General features: G+C 41.7%; 1 protein-coding gene across 4 annotated transcripts in view; it reads right to left on the reverse strand.

The window, feature by feature from the left end:
- Positions 1–16,546, reverse strand: part of SAMD12 (sterile alpha motif domain containing 12) — a 315,705-nt gene that overhangs the window by 229,894 nt on the left and 69,265 nt on the right. The gene's annotated exons all lie outside the window — the stretch shown is intronic.

Consider the following 16,546-nt stretch of genomic DNA (forward strand, 5'->3'; position numbering starts at 1 on the left):
ATAAACCTGGTCCAAAGTGTACTGGCCAAAAGATGGTATTTTCCCCGTTAAGACAACTGGAAACCTGTCATGTGGACACACAAGAGTTGTCTTGGGTGGTTAGAGATCTGCTGGACTCCGCACAGGCCCACAGTAGGATTGTCTACTCCAGTAGTGGGTTCTGGATCCCATTCCAACCAGTAGGGTTGGAATGGGCCTGGCGTCGCCCACATGGATGCGTACGGTGCGCGCATGCATCGTACCTGCCTGCGACACCTCCGCAAGCCCTCGCGACACTCCAGCTGCTCGGCAGAGCATCGCACAGGGGCCATACGTGCCATGCGCGTGCATGGAAGTGCCAAAGGCTTAAAGGACAGGTAGGAGCTCGGGCGGGCAGGTGGGCCCTCCAGAGCACCGTACCGTAACGGCACCCGGTGCTCCGGGCAGGCTCCAGTACGCCTGTACTGGGGCGTACCGCCTGCAAACTACCACTGGTCTACTCCCATCTACCTCCAAAATAACAATTCTTGCTTCATCTGCCCTACAATCTTCTCCTGTTATCCTACGAAAGTGTTGGCAAACCTTTTCAGCACCAGGAGCACCAGAGACCGGAAGAGCAGTTGCTGAGTGCGCATTCCATTCCATTCCATTCCATTCTATCCTCTTCTATCCCATCCCATCCCATTCTAATTGTATTGCACCTACATCAATAATCTCACCAAAGTGTATGAATGGAAAGAGAATTTTCAACTTCTTTTTCTCCTACGTAGAATAAGAAGACACTCATGAAGTGGTGATTAAATGCTTCCAAACTCCATGCAAGAGAAAGAAATTAATCACCCCATTTATTCCTCTCTTTGTGCATACAACTTTTAAACGTTATTACTTTTATTGTTTCAATTTATTGTATAGTGACTCATTAGTGTCCCATCATCATTGTTAATGCTGTAATTTTAAGCAGATACTCTGCAACTATCTCTTAATCTATTATGGGACTTTAAATTATAAGGCATTCTTGGATCAGACGCTGCAGTCAAATTAATCATTCTAGCCACAATATTGCTTGAAATTCTTTTCTGGAGGTCAAGTTATGCTAGACAGATAATATATTCTGATGATATTTACCAGACAACCAATGTTAATTTCTTGCTTTCTTAATGTGCCCATTTCAACATCTAGCCGTGAACTATATGCTGCCTCAAATTACGATCCTCATATTAAAACCCAGTGTTTTCCATCTTCTGTTAATTTTATTCAGCGTGTAAATTCTGCACATTGCCTAAACAACAGACAATACCGTGATGAGTAAGCATTTCTTTAGCTGTATACAGTCAAGGTTATTTTTAATCAGGCCATGCCGTTTACTTGCAGTATTGATTATCTGAATTTCATACATCAGGTTCACGAGGAGATTTAATTGGATTGATTTCTTGTTTAGAGGTGCTGGAGAACATTAAGTCTTCTTGGGCTTCAGCTCTTTTCAGTCATTTATTTTTTATCGCTTCCAGTCGATATTCTGCTTTGCTGCTAAGCAGCTGCTCCACAGCTGTCAAATGCCCCCTTGGCCCCCTTCCCCTTAAACTCCATTGCATTATAGAAGAGAATATAGAGCAGTGTTTCTCAACCTGAGCACCTGGAAGATAGGTGAATTTGCTGGCTGGGGAATTCTGGGAGTTGAAGTCCACCCAAGTCAATGGGGGTTCTTGAAAGTATTGCTGCCTCATCTACATAGAGTATTACAAAGATGTCATCTTCCACTACTTAAGTGGCTGTCACAGAGAAGATGAGGTTGACGTTGTTGTGATCTGCTGGCGGCCTGAAGAGCTGGCAGCAGAGTCAGACAGCAAGGGGGTTCAGGAGGAACAGGGGCTGGTCCTGAGGGCTGAGGAAAGCTCAGACGACGGCTCTGCGTCCGACGCAGAGAGGGAGCTAGACAGCAGAGAGGCAGAGGAACAGCTGGAGCCTGTTCCCAGTGTGTGCATGCGCAGAGCTGCCAGAAGACAAAAACAACTAAGAAATCAGGGTCGACTCAAGAGTAGAGGTGATTGGTCCCTTTCCATAAGAACAAAAGAGGAACGAACAGGGAGTGGGTTTTTGCAGGAAACAATTCGTTCATCGGTCTGGAAAGTTTTGCTTGTGAGAGACTCTGTGCCAAGTTTTGCTTTGCTCTGTGTTTGGACACTAGTCATATGGCAGTGCTCCTAACGAGATAAGGTGCATGTGGATAAATATTCCTCTGAAAGATTGTTTGATAAGCCTTGCTGACTGTGAATGAAAGGAATTCAGAGTCATGTAAATAAAAGAGGTTTTGTCGGGACTAAGACTTTGCTCTTCTTTCTAAGGAAGCCTGGGCCAGAACAGATGTATTCTCCAAAGCACCTGTGGGCAGACCAGAATAAATGCATGGAAGCTCCTTAAAGAGAGATTCAACCTGGAACTAAGGAGAAATTTTACTGACACTGAGAACAATTAATCAGTGGGATGGCTTGTCTCCTGAACTTATGGGTTCTTTATCATTGAAGGTTTTCAAGAAGAGATTGGACAACCATCTGTCTGGAACATGCAAGGTCTCCTGCTCAAGCAGGCGGTGGTCTAGAAAGCCTACAAGATCCCTTCTGATTCTATACTGCACACTGCACACCAGGACAACTTAGACATAAGAACAGTTTTTCCTGAACGTCATCACTCTGCTAAACAAATAATTCCCTCAACACTGTCAAACTATTTACTAAGTCTATCTTCTCATTGTTCCTAACACCCACCTCCTGCCACTTATGACTGCATGATTGTAACTTTGTTGCTTGTATCCTTACGATTTATAATGATTGTTTCCTAGTATGATTTGATTGCTTATTTGTACCCTTTGATTATCATTAAGTGTTGTGCCTTATGATTCTTGATGAATGTATATTATTTTCCTTATGTACACTGAGAGCATATGCACCAAAGACAGATTCCTTGTGTGTCCAATCACACTTGGCCAATAAAGAATTCTATTCTATTCTATTCTATTCTATTCTACTCTACTCTACTCTACTCTACTCTACTCTACTCTACTCTACTCTACTCCACTCCACTCCACCCTACCCTACTCTACTCTACTCTACTTTACCCTATCCAATCCTACTCTATTCTATTTTATAACTCTATGATTTTATGTGTCTTCAATCAAGATTGGGGGGATGAATGTTTATGTGGTGGAGTTGACCCACCATAGAGATGAATATGACCCAGTAAATTTGTTCAAACATTTGAACCCTGGCACAAACCTCATTCTCCACCATCACTTCTTGTCTCTGAGTAAAATAGGCTCATTTCCAACAATCCGCTTTGGAGTGGAGTAAATCACTGATTCATTTTGGATAGAAAAACGGTGACTTTAAATCTGGAACTCAACCTCTCTGCCTGGGGACCTTGCCAATCGCTATTTCAAATGACAATCTGTTGTATATCTTGTTCAGTTCTGCACATAATGGCTTCGTCTTCTTTGCCTGTACAGGAATATGTGTGTGTTTTCATGCAAGGCTATTTTAAATGTTCCCATTATGCATGAATACAGATGCTGCAAGGCAAAAATTCTTTAAAGCAATCTCGACTCATGACTGCTTTACACATCCACAGGAAAACCAACATTTTGATTTTTCAGTATGCTACGAAGAAGGACACAACAGGAAAGTCATAATCAAATGGTCACGGTACAGAAATTCTACATTTTCAATAGCAGACGAAACATATTTTCAATATCGTTTTCATTTTTCTGCCCGGTATTGCATCAAGACTTTGCTTTGCTTTAGTTTTTCAACATGATCAGTTATCTTCAGTAAGCAAATATTTCTTTAAAGCAGCATTTCACAATCTCATCACTTTTACGATTTACTTCTGGCTGGGGAATTCTGGGAGTTGAAGTCCACCCATCTTAAATACTCTGACACTGAGAAATACAGGTATTCCTTGATTTACAGACAGTTGCTTAGTGACTATTCAAAGTTATGAGAGGTACCTCCCCAAAAAGGTGCTTATTATAGTCAGTCAGTCAGCCAGCCAGCCAGCCTGACACACACACGCACACACACACACACACACACACACACACACTGTGGGCAGTTTGGCAACCGATCTGCATTTGTAATTGTTTTCAGTCCTGTGAGCATGATTTATTATGTTTTTTGTTAAAACTAGCATTTATTTCTGGTTTTCAGAAAGAAGCGCCCCATAGAGAACAATGTCAGGCCTGGAAGCAATCTTTCGCATTGAGCCTTCAAGCCTGCCACATTCTCTGCTGTGGGAAAATGAGAGGGGGGATTATATGGAGTATGGCAGTGGTGGGTTGCAAATCCCGTTCCAACCGGTACGGTTAGAACGGGGCCGGCAGCGTCCTCACGGATGCGCACAGCATGCGCATGCATCTCAGCACCTTCGCGACACTCTACGATGCTCCAGTTGTTCCATGGAGTGTTGCACAGGCGCTGTATGCACCATGCGCCTGCATGGAAGCGCAGAAGCCTTTAAACACCGGTAAGATGCTCAGGTGGGCGGGTGGGCCCTCTGGAGCATCGTACCAGAATGGTATCTAGTGCTCCGGGCTGGCTCCGGTACACCCATACCAGGGCGTACCAGCTGCAACCCACCACTGGAGTATGGGAAATATATAGTCTAAATAACATTCCTTCTCGGAGAGTCAAGGACATTTTGCTCTGCACCTGGAGTGGTGTGACTGGGAATCCAGTTGGAATTGCCCTGATTGGGCAATGTGATGAACATGTGGGGGCTGGGCAAGGACTTGAACTTTCTTTTAGGTGGGGAAAACCTGGAAACTCTCAGATACGGGTTTTCCCAAATGTGCCAATATGACATCGCTAATAAAATGATACTTTGAGGAAACTTAGAGTCTTCTTTCGTTGGGGGTGATACTTGGAATCCTGACAAACAATGGATTTGCTTAATAACAATGGATTCACTTAACAACCATGATGATTTGCTTAACAATTGCCACAAATAAAGGGTTATAAAATCAGATCGGTCACGTGGGTGACCCACTTAATGACCAATCTGACTTACGATTATAATAAGCAGTCTCCATTATGGTTGCAGACCATTCTAACCGGTACGGCGTCGCCCACATGGACGCGTGCGATGTGCGTGCCCATGGATGCGTCACGCCCATGCTTTGTAGCTGCAAACAATGCTTCCGCAAGCCTCTGCAATGCTCCAGCTGCTCGGCAGAGCGTCACGCATGCGTATGAGCGGAAGCGCCGAAAGCTTTAAAACACAGTAAGGAACTCAGGTGGGCGGGTGGGCCCTCTGGAGCACCATACTGAAATGGTACCCGGTGTTCCGGCCAGGCTCCGGTACGCCCGTACCGGGGCGTACCGCCTGCAACCCACCACTGCCTGTCAGCTGCCATTCCCCCCCTCCCCCAGCAGTCGAAGCAGATAAGGGGCAGTGTGGGAGTCAGGACCAGCATCAAAAAACCCTGAGAGCTCTGAGGGGGAAGAGGGAATAGAGCTGTTAGAGATAGAGACAGAGGCAGAGTCTGGGCCGTAGTCCATCGGCCCCCAGATGGAGTCCAGGAAGTACCATCACTCTGGGGTGGGGTGGGGGGTTGCTGCCGATTTTACTATCGGTTCGCAACCTGCACTTCGTGCACACGTGCGCTATTCAATGTAAATTGTTCTGCGCACATGCGCAGAACAATTTACAGTGAACTGTGCACGTGCAGTCACTGAAATAAAAAATGGTGGCGGCCCAGCGGCGGCAAGGAAACCGGTTTGGGGGTGTGACAGGCCAGGATCGCTGCCGGTTCTGCGACCCAGGCCTCACTTCCACGACCAGTTCGGCTGCACTGGCAGCAGCTCACCTCTATATCACTCTCTCTTGTTGCAGATTTTTTAAAAAGGGTGCGGCATAATTATTGCACTAACTTCAATTCTAGTGGTAAGAATTGGCAGAGTCAATTTTGAAGTTGGGCGGTCATTCATTAAATTAAGTGAAATTTAAATGAAATCAACTTGAATTAAGCCAAGTGAAATGTAAACTAAATCAACTTAAATTGAATCAAGTTAAATTTAAATTAGATTAAATAGACTATCTTTCCCCAATTACATCTACCTGACCCACCAAAAGCGGGGAGTTATGGGATGTTACAGATCCTCCACTCCTAAGGAGATCCATCTAATGGGATGAAAAGAAGGGCCCTCGCTGTTGAACATCATCCCTGCAGAAATAAAATTGACCTCCACCTTGGTATTCTTTCCTGAAAACATAGTTTTGCCACTAGGCCTGGGGACCCCAGTGCCAGGCACAAATAACCAGATTTCAATGTATAAGGTTCAAGCTCACTACTTTATTGAATTCTGCCTATTATACAGGAATCTTCCCAGATTGGCAGCTTAAGTCTGGGAACAAATAGATACGGTTCTGTGGAATGTAAGCGGGATTCATCTGGGCCTCTTGAAGCTGCACAAGAACTTGAGGCTCGAGGCCATTCCCCCCTCTCAGAGTGGGTGTTTCCCAACACCCAGGGGGATATGGAGCCCATCAAGTGGTTCAGAGATGGTATTCTATTTCCTTCACTAAAGGTTCAGCTGCGGGAGCGCGCACACATCTGGGTGTACACAGAACCTTCCCTGATGACATCAGGGTGGGTGGGCAGAGCCTTGCGCCACTGCCACCACTACTGGTTCACCCAAACAGGGGCAAATCGGCAGAATACCACCTCTGAGTTGGTTTGATTGTTGTCATGAGGAGGAAGGGTGAGGGTTATTGGGTTTAATATTGGAGTCACTGTGAGTTGGGCAGCAATATTATTTTTCTTTAAAAAAAATTAAATAATTAAATTAAATTAAATAAATTAATAATTAAAAAATTAAATAAAACAATTAATTAAATTAAATTAAATTAAATTAAATTGTAATAAATTAAATTAAATTAAATTAAATTAAATTAAGTTAAATTAATTAAATTATTATTAAATTAAATTATTTTTCAGAGTATAAGACGCATCGGAGTATAAGGTGCACCAAGATTTTGAAGAGGCAAATTTAAAAAAAAGGTTTTTGCACTCTGCAAACCTCCCAAAAACGGTCCGTATTCCATGAAAACAGGCCCATTTTTTTCCAAAAAAGGGCATGAATAGCCTTTAGGAGGCTTGTAGAGTGCTCCTGGGGGAAGGGGGCAAAAACAAGCAAAAAAACGGCCCATTTTTTGCAAATTTGGTCCCGTTTTTGTCACAAAAAGAGCATGGATAGCCTTTAGGAGGCTTATAGAGTGTTCCTGGGAGCTGGGGGCGGGGCAAAATTGAGCAAAAAATGGACAATTCTTTGCTCATTTCTGCCCTCCCCAGCTTCCAGGAGCACTCTGAAAGCCTCCTAAAGGCTATGCACAGCTATTTTGGTGAAGGGTGCAGGGTTTCGGGAGGCAAAAAATGCTGTATTCAGTGTATAAGACGCACCCAAATTTTCAGCCTCTTTTTTGAGGGAAAAAGGTGCCTCTTCTATTCATAAAAATACGGTAAATTAATTTAAATTTTATTATTGCATATCCCACCCCGCCTGGTTACATGACTCAAAGTGAATGCACTTAGTCAAACATGCTCTGCACCCTGGAAATGGCTCCGTGGTTATTTTACTGGGATTTTCAACATTCAACATTCACAACAATTTGGGGTCTCAGTTTGCTTGTGGTTCAGCAGTGCCGTTAAACAAAACGCAGCTCTGAAGTCTAAAAGTGATAGTCCTACATCCAAGAGTTCAGTAACATACAAACATTCCAACTTTTTTTTTTTGCTATTAATACAAAGACATCAAAAGAATAAAGTCCAATGGCTATTAAAGTTTTAAAACAGTCCATTAGCAACCCTCTAAAGAGAAAACAACTATGCCTTCATGTCTTAAGCATAAATACATTCTTGGTAATAAATTAATGCTGAAGTGTCAAAATACTTACTAGAAGCTACTTCTGGCTTCCTTAAACTTCTCCTCAAGGACTTGTACCTTGGTCTTTCTTTCTTTTTTCTTTAAGCATCGATTTTTCTCTCTCTTAAAAAAAAACAAACCCTCATGTTCTGGAAGTTAAAAATAGGTGCCATTTTAAAAGTAACTTTATGGCTGTTTGTAGCAGGAAATGGCCTGTGTTGGATCCTTGAGTACAGGGTAGACTAGCCTGAAAGTGCAATTTTATTTTAATGAACCCCGGGGAATTGAAATTCTGCCTTTCTTAGAACAACAGCAGAATTTTCCCCACACCTCCATTTAAAACGGGACACATCCTACTGCTTGGTCCAAAGACCAAAGTCAACTGATCTCAAAGTTAATGGGACAACTGCTCAGATATAAAACCATAGAGCAGTGTTAAGTAATCCTGTGCAGGTCAGGGCCATCCTTAATTATTTAAAGGAGAGAACTGAAGGTTTCAGAAGTTGGAGCAATAATAAAAGTAGAGAGAATTATCCTGCATGTTGCTAATTCTAGGAATTACTGAATATAAAAAGCCTAGGACAGTGGTGGGCAACCCGCGGCTCGCGAGCCACATGCGGCTCTTTACACCCTTTAATGTGGCTCTTCTGTGTGCCGGGTGCCCGCTCCCCTCCCTCTTTTCGGGCTTCGGAGGGAAGCTTCTGCAAAAGCCCGGGCGAGTGACAACCAATTTTGGTCCTATGACTGCAGAATGCTGCAAAATACCATAAATGCAGGCCAGTTGTTGAGTGTTTCAAATGTGATTGGAACACTCAAGGTGACCACAGTGTGTGTGTGTGTGTGTGTGAGTGAGTGAGACAGACAGACAGAGAGAGGAACAGAGAGAGGGAGTGAGGGAGGGAATCAGAGAGAGACTGACAGACACACACACACACACACACAGACAGAGAGAGACAGAGAGGGGGAGGGAGGGAGAGAAAGATAGACAGACAGAGAGAGAGACACACACAGAGTGAGTGATTAAGTGAATGAGTGAGAGACAGACACACCCACATACACAGAGTGACAGAGAGAGGAAGGGAGGGGAGAGAGACAGAGGGAGAGACAGAGACAGACACACACACACACAGAGTGAGTGAGAGACAGAGATACACACACACACACAGAGTGACAGAGATGGGGGAGGGAGGGAGAGAGAGACAAAGAGCCAGAGAGAGAGAGAGAGAGAAAGAAAAAGAAAAAAAGAAAGAAAGTGGGAGAGAGAGATGAAATTAAAAACAACAACATACAAACCTGACTTACTCAAACTATCCAAGGAAATGCAAGGCCAATGTTCACATTAGTGGTTGTGACTTTGTCAGTCAATGTCAGGATGTAATTTTCTCTACATTGTAAGGCAAATTTTACGGAATTTAACGTTATCGATAAATAATATTGTTCTAAAGTTTTTGTTTTATTAGTTGTGTTATTTGTATCCTCCCGACCTATGTGGATACTTGCATGCAGAATATTCTCAATAAAAACTTATTGAAACTAAAAACAGTGTACCATCCTATGTATTTTCAGTTTTAAAAATGTGGCTCTCAAAGTAAATTTCAATCGTGGTTTTGCCGAGATTTGGCTCAGTTGAAAAAAAAGGTTGCCCACCACTGGCCTAGGAGATTACTCTCTAGGACACTGTTTCTCAACCTAAGCTGCTTTACGCTTTGTAGACTTCAACTCCCAGAATTCCCAGCCAGCATGCTGACTGAGGAATTCTGGGGATTGAAGTCCACAAAACGCAAACGTGCTAAGGTTGAGAAACACTGTTCTAGGATACCACTTCTTCTGGGCAACCATGAAGATCTGTAGAAGAATCCTTTTTTTTTTTTTTTTTGCATTGCTTTGTGTCTTTCTGGCACACAGGAAAATCTTTCCTCTGAAGCTGCATTTGATCTTCTATCAAACTCGGTATTTAGAAAAGCCACTAGACCATTAATAATGATGTGATGATTTTTAATTTTATTTCAACGTTTTCAATCCTGCTGTTTCATTTTATTAGCTGCTTTTAATAGTCACTTCAAGGGAAATGATGATAAATGTGCATCATCAAGTCAGTGATTGTCAAGGTGGTTTTTCTCTAGAATTAACTTTCTCTAATCTGAACTTTCAGCTCTCCCAAGAGAGTCACTGTATAACTGACTCCACTCACCCTGGTCAGGCTCTTTTCTTCCCTTTCACCTTTCCCAGCATTATAAATTTAAACCACGATGGCTTTGTATAATAAGTCCCAAATAGGATAATTTGAGCCTAGTAATGTGTGCCTCAAGTGAGACTGATGGGATGATAAATTGTTTTCTTGGCAATCCATAGTATCTTGAATCTTGTCCAACCCCGAAGTTGAAAGATGTCAATATTCTTTCTTTCCTATTTCTTCAAAGTCCAACTTTCACTTTCATAAAATGTCACACCATTACATGATTCTCATCCTTGTGGGAAAAAGACACAACACAGCCTTGGTACATTAAAGCCTTCATGTCAGGGTTCCAACGAAATCAGGACTCTGAGGCCTGGAGTTTCCTCAAAGTATGAATTTATTAGGTATGCCATATTGGCACAGCTGGTTACTAATTTACCATTAGTAATAATTACTAATCTACCCTGTTTTCCTGAAAATAAGGCCTCCCTGCATAATAATCCCAATTGGATTTTTGAGCGCATGCGCTGAAATAAGCCTTCTCCCAAAAATAAGCCCTCCCCAAAAATATTGCAACATAGCAGCAGCCACGAGGTGACCATGCACGCTGCCTCCTGCACCTCAAAAAGAATAAGGCCTCCCTGAAAAAAATGGCCAAGTGCTTATTTTGGGGGTCAAAAGAAAATAAGACCCTGCCTTATTTTCGGGGAAACAGGGTACCAAGTACTAATCTGTGACATATTTCTTGACTGCTAGTTACTTGAGGGCTGATAGTTGATCCTAAAAAGCAGAAGATATCCCCAACGTAATACTTGTCATTAGTTTGGTCTTTTTATATTTAATATTAGTCCCATTTTTCACTGTGCTGCTTAAATTTTAATTATTAGATCTTGAAGATCATTTGCATTTTAGCTATTAAAATAGTGTCATTAGTGCAGCACACGTTATTAATGTTTCTGCCTCCTATTTTAAATCTACATTCATCTTCTTCCAATCCAGCTTCCCTCAATATGCATTTAGCATTTTGCTTAAATAAATAAAAAGATGTACAGGCTTGTACCATTCCTTTGTCAATCTGGAGCAAGTTATTTCACCATGCTCTGTTCAGACTGTGGCTTCCTCGCCTATATGTAACTTCTGCATCACACTATAGAGATATTCTGGGGTTCCCATTTTCTTATGCATGTTCCACAGTCTGACATTGTTCAGACAATCAAGGGCTTTTTTATAACTGACTAGCTGATAACCCAGTATTGCCTGGGTATTTATTTATAGGGGGGAAATGTCGGGACCAAACATAATTTCTAATGTTGGGATTTTCCCCCTTACCAGAGGGAGCCCCCTTGGTGTACTGTGAAGCCAATACCATGGCAACTCCACTGCAATGTACAGTAGAAGCCATTTTAAAGCAGTACAGTAGAAGCCATTTTAAGGTACAACAGGCTGTATCTTAACAGAACACACACCCTGAGGGGCTTTAGGGGTGTCTTACCCCCCACAGTATTTTTTTTTTCAGAGAGTAAGTCATCTGTGTACCAAGTTTGGTTGAAATTGCTTAGGCGTTCCAGAATTATGCTGGAACACACACACATTTATATATATATATAGATGAAGAACATGTTGAATTCGTAATATATTCTGGCTTCCTCAAGAATCTAACATTCATCAATCATTTTTCTTATTCCTCCATCTTTTCTAAAGCCAGCTTAAACATCTGCACTGGATGATCAAAAGCATTATTTTGGAAGCATGTGAAATTAAGAATACTCGGTCATAGTTTAGTAAGTTTTCCTTCATTGGTACTCAGATGTAGATTGGTCACTTTCAATAGGTTTGCAATTGAGTGCTTCTCATGATTAGATGACATTCACATTCATGGAAAATCCACTGAGGGTTAGGATTAGTCTCCATGAATTCGGAGACCTAAAAGCATATCGCCAATAGATTCGGAACACATCAGTATGGTTAGGAGGGTGCATACATTTCAAGCCTGCCTCATGTGCACTTCCTGGCAAAATGCATGGGAAAATCCCATTCCCAGAAAATCCACTTAGGGTTATGAATTCAGAGAGCAAAATGAAAATCACCAATGGATTCAGAGCCCATTAGAATGGTTACAAGGGTGCATAATTTTTGAGCCTGCTTTATCAACATTTCCTCAGGCAATACATGGGAAAAACTCATTCGTGGAAAATCCACTTAGGATTATGGCTAGGTCTCCATGAATTCAGAGAGCAAAAAGGACATCGCCCATGGATTCAGAGCTCATTGGTATGGTTAGGAGATTGCATAATTTTAAAGCCAGCCCTGTGTACATTTCCTGGCAAAATACATGAGATTTTCACATTTGGGGAAAATCCATTCAGGGTTAAGGTTAGGTCTCCATGAATCCACAGAGCAAAATGGAAATTGACAATGGATTCAGAGCGCATCGGTATGAGTCAGGGGTGGGTTCTAGCCAGCGTTACTGCTGGCTCACTCATGCACACACTTTGCACATGCATGCACAGTTGAATGGAAATTGTTCTGCGCATGTGCAGAACTAAAAAAAGGATGGCGAACTCGGCCAAACTGGTAGGAACCCATCTCTGGTATGAGTAGGAGGGTGCATACTTTTCAAGCAGGCCTTATGTATTTTTCCTGGCAAAACACATGGGAAAATCTGATTTGCTGAAAATCCACTTAGGGTTAGGGTTACGTCGCCATGAATTTGGAGACCAAAATGGACATTGTCAATGGATTCTGAGTGCATTGGTATGATAAGGAGGGTGCATACTTAATGAGTCGACCTTATGTACATTTCCTGGCACAATACATGGCAAAATCCCATTTGCAGAAAATCCACAGGGTTAGGGTTAGGTCACCAAGAATTCGGAGAGTAAAACGGACATTGCCAATGGCTTCGGAACACATTTGTATGGTTAGGAGGGTGTATTCTTTTTCAGCTGGTCTTATAATATACATTTCCTGGAAAAATGTATAGGAAATTCCCATTCCCTAAAAATCCACTTAGGGTTAGGGTTCCATGAAATCAGAGAGCAAAATGGACATTGCCAATGGATTCAGAGCAAATAGGCATTGTTAGGTGGATGCATCCTTTTCAAGGTGGCCTTATGTACATTTCCTGGCAATATACATGGGAAAATCCCATTCCCCCCAAAATTAGGGTCCAGGGTAAATCACCCTAATAAACATTGCCAATGGATTCAGAACACATCAGTATGGTTAGGAGGGTGCATAGTTTTAGAACTGCCTCATCTACATTTTGAGGTTATATACATGGGAAAATCCTATTCACACAAATAGGGTTAGGCTTAGGTCTCCATAAATTTGAAGAGCAAAATGGACATCCCCAATTGATTTGGAGCGCATGATTAGGAAGGTGCATACTTTTTGAGCAGGCCTTATGTACATTTCCTTGTAAAATACATGGGAAAATCCCATTTGCTGAAAATCGATTTAGGGTTAGGATTAGGTTTCCATGAATTCGGAGAGCAAAATGGAGATTGCCATTGGATTCGGAGTGCATGGGTATGGTTAGGAGGGTGTATACTTTTAGAGCCTGCCTTAAGTCCAATTCCTGGCAAAATGCATGGGAAAATCCCATTCTCAAAAAATCTACATGAAATTGGAGAGCAAAACAGACATTGCCCATTGATTCAGAGCCCATCGGTATGATTTGGAGGGTACATATTTTCCAAGCTTTCCTTATGTATATTTCCTGGCAAAATACATGGGAAAATACCATTCCTGGAAAATCTAGTTAGGGTTAGGTCTCCATTAATTCAGAGTGCAAAATAGACATTGCCAATGGATTTGGAATGTTAGGAGAATGCATAATTTTTACAATACAATACAATAGCAGAGTTGGAAGGGACCTTGGAGGTCTTCTAGTCCAACCCCCTGCCTAGGCAGGAAACCCTATACCATTTCAGACAAATGGCTATCCAACATCTTCTTAAAGACTTCCAGTGTTGGGGCATTCACAACTTCTGGAGGCAAGCTGTTCCACAGATTAATTGTTCTAACTGTTGGGAAATTTCTCCTCAGTTCTAAGTTGCTTCTCTCCTTGATTAGCTTCCACCCAGTCCTTCTTTCTATTAAACCAGACATACCCAGTTCCTGCAACAGTTCTTCATATATTTTAGTCTCCAGTCCCCTAATCATCTTTGTTGCTCTTCTCTGCACTCTTTCTAGAGTCTCCACATCTTTTCTACATCATGGTGACCAAAACTGAATGCAGTATTCCAAGTGTGGCCTTACCAAAGCATTATAAAGTGGTATTAACACTTCACGTGATCTTGATTCTATCCCTCTGTTGATGCAGCCTAGAACTGTGTTGGCTTTTTTGGCACACTGCTGGCTCATATTTAAATGGTTGTCCACTAGGACTCCAAGGTCCCTTTCACAATTACTACTGTTGAGCAAGGTACCACCTATACTGTACCGGTGCATTCCATTTTTGTTGCCTAAATGTAGAACCTTACTCTTTTCACCATTGAATTTCATTTTATTAGATAGTGCCCAACGTTCAAGTTTGTCAAGATCCTTCTGTATCTTAAGCCTGTCTTCTGGAGTGTTGGCTATTCCTGCCAGCTTGGTGTCATCTGCAAATTTGATGAGTTCCCCATTTATTCCCTCATCCAAATCATTGATGAAGATGTTGAAGAGTACTGGGCCCAAAACAGAGTCTTGGGGTACTCCACTGCATACCCTCCATGTAGATGCAGTTGCATTGAGGACTACACGTTGAGTGTGGTTGGTTAGCCAGTTACGAATCCATCTGGTGGTGATGCTGTCCGACCCACATTCTTCTACTTTATCTAGTAGTAGGTAGAGCCTGCCTTATCTGTTTTTTTTCCCCTTTTGCTTCTTTGATAATATTTTAGACTTCGTTAGAGCTAGTTTGGTGTAGTGGTTGAGGCATCAGGCTATAAAATTGGAAACTGTGAGTTCTAGTTCCATCATAGATACAAAGCCAGCTGAGTGACCTTGGGCCTCTGTCAGCACTAAGAAGTAGGCAAGATTTTTTTAAAAAGTCTTATATTACAATGTTCTCATACTTTTCACCACAACATGGGAAAAATTGGAATTCAGTAATGCAGATCCCTCAAACAAAAAGGTTAATCAACTGTAAATGTTTGTGAAGCCACAGTTTCCACTTTATTCCAATAAAGAGAGAAAACAGAGAACAAATCACCAATGCCATGTATAACACTTTATCATACTTTATTTTCTATCTGAGAAGTTCACGTTTTACCATTGAATAGAGTAGAATAGAATAGAATAACAGAGTTGGAAGGGACCTTGGAGGTCTTCTAGTCCAACCCTGTTTAGGCAAGAAACCCTGCACCACTTCAGACAAATGGTTATCCAACATCTTCTTTAAAACTTCCAGCATTGGAGCATTCACAACTTCTGGAGGCAAATTGTTCCATTGATTAATTGTTCTGTCAGGACATTTCTCCTCAGTTCTAAATTGCTTCTCTCCTTGATTAGTTTCCACCCATTGCTTCTTGTTCTACCCTCAGGTGCCTTGGAGAATAGTTTGACTCCCTCTTCTTTGTGGCAACCCCTGAGGTATTGGAACACTGCTCTCATGTCTCCCCTAGTCCTTCTTTCTCTTAAACTAGACATACCCAGTTCCTGCAACCGGTCATTTATATACTTTAGGCTTCAGTCCCAATCATCTTTGTTGCTCTTCTCTGCACTCTTTCCAAAGTCTCAACATCTTTTTACATCATGGCAACCAAAACTGGATGCAGTATTGCAAGTGTGGCCTTACCAAGGCATTATAAAGTGGTATTAACTCTTCATGTGATCTTGATTCTATCCCTCTGTTTATGTAGCCTAGAACTGTGTTGGCAGCTGCTGCATACTGCTGGCTCATATTTAAATGGTTGTCCACTAGGTCTCCAAGATACCTCTCACAGTTATTACTATTGAGCAAGGTACCACATATATCATACCTGTGAATTATTGTTATTATTATTATTATTATTTGAATATATTCTTCTCTAACTGAGTGTGTAATATTTTGCAAGGAAACACACTGGATTTTCTGTAGCTTTCTCATCAATAAAAAGGAATAATTGCAAACAGCTTCTCCTTCATTTGTGCTCATCTTCCTTGATTTCTGTCTTCCAAATGATCTACACTCACTAGGAACTATGAGGAATGATTGCGTAATAGATTTTAGATTATCATCTTTACTACACCATAATGTAGTTAATTAATTATTTCACTAAAAAAACCTTAAAAATTATTTCAAGCTACTTCCTAAATCACTTTCCTCAACATACATTTCTTTCCAGAGTGGTGACAAAGATTTTACCTGAACTCTTCAAACACAATAAAAAATGTCCAGATCACAATCCAAACAAAAAGAGAAAGTTAGATCATCATATTTAATATGTGACACTTAATTTCATGCTCTGTTTCTTCTCCTGTGCCAAGAAGAAAAAGGTACATCAGAGTT

The sequence above is a fragment of the Natrix helvetica genome (genome assembly GCF_964273705.1).
Source record: "Natrix helvetica genome assembly, chromosome: 4".
In the NCBI taxonomy this organism is placed as follows: domain Eukaryota; kingdom Metazoa; phylum Chordata; class Lepidosauria; order Squamata; family Natricidae; genus Natrix; species Natrix helvetica.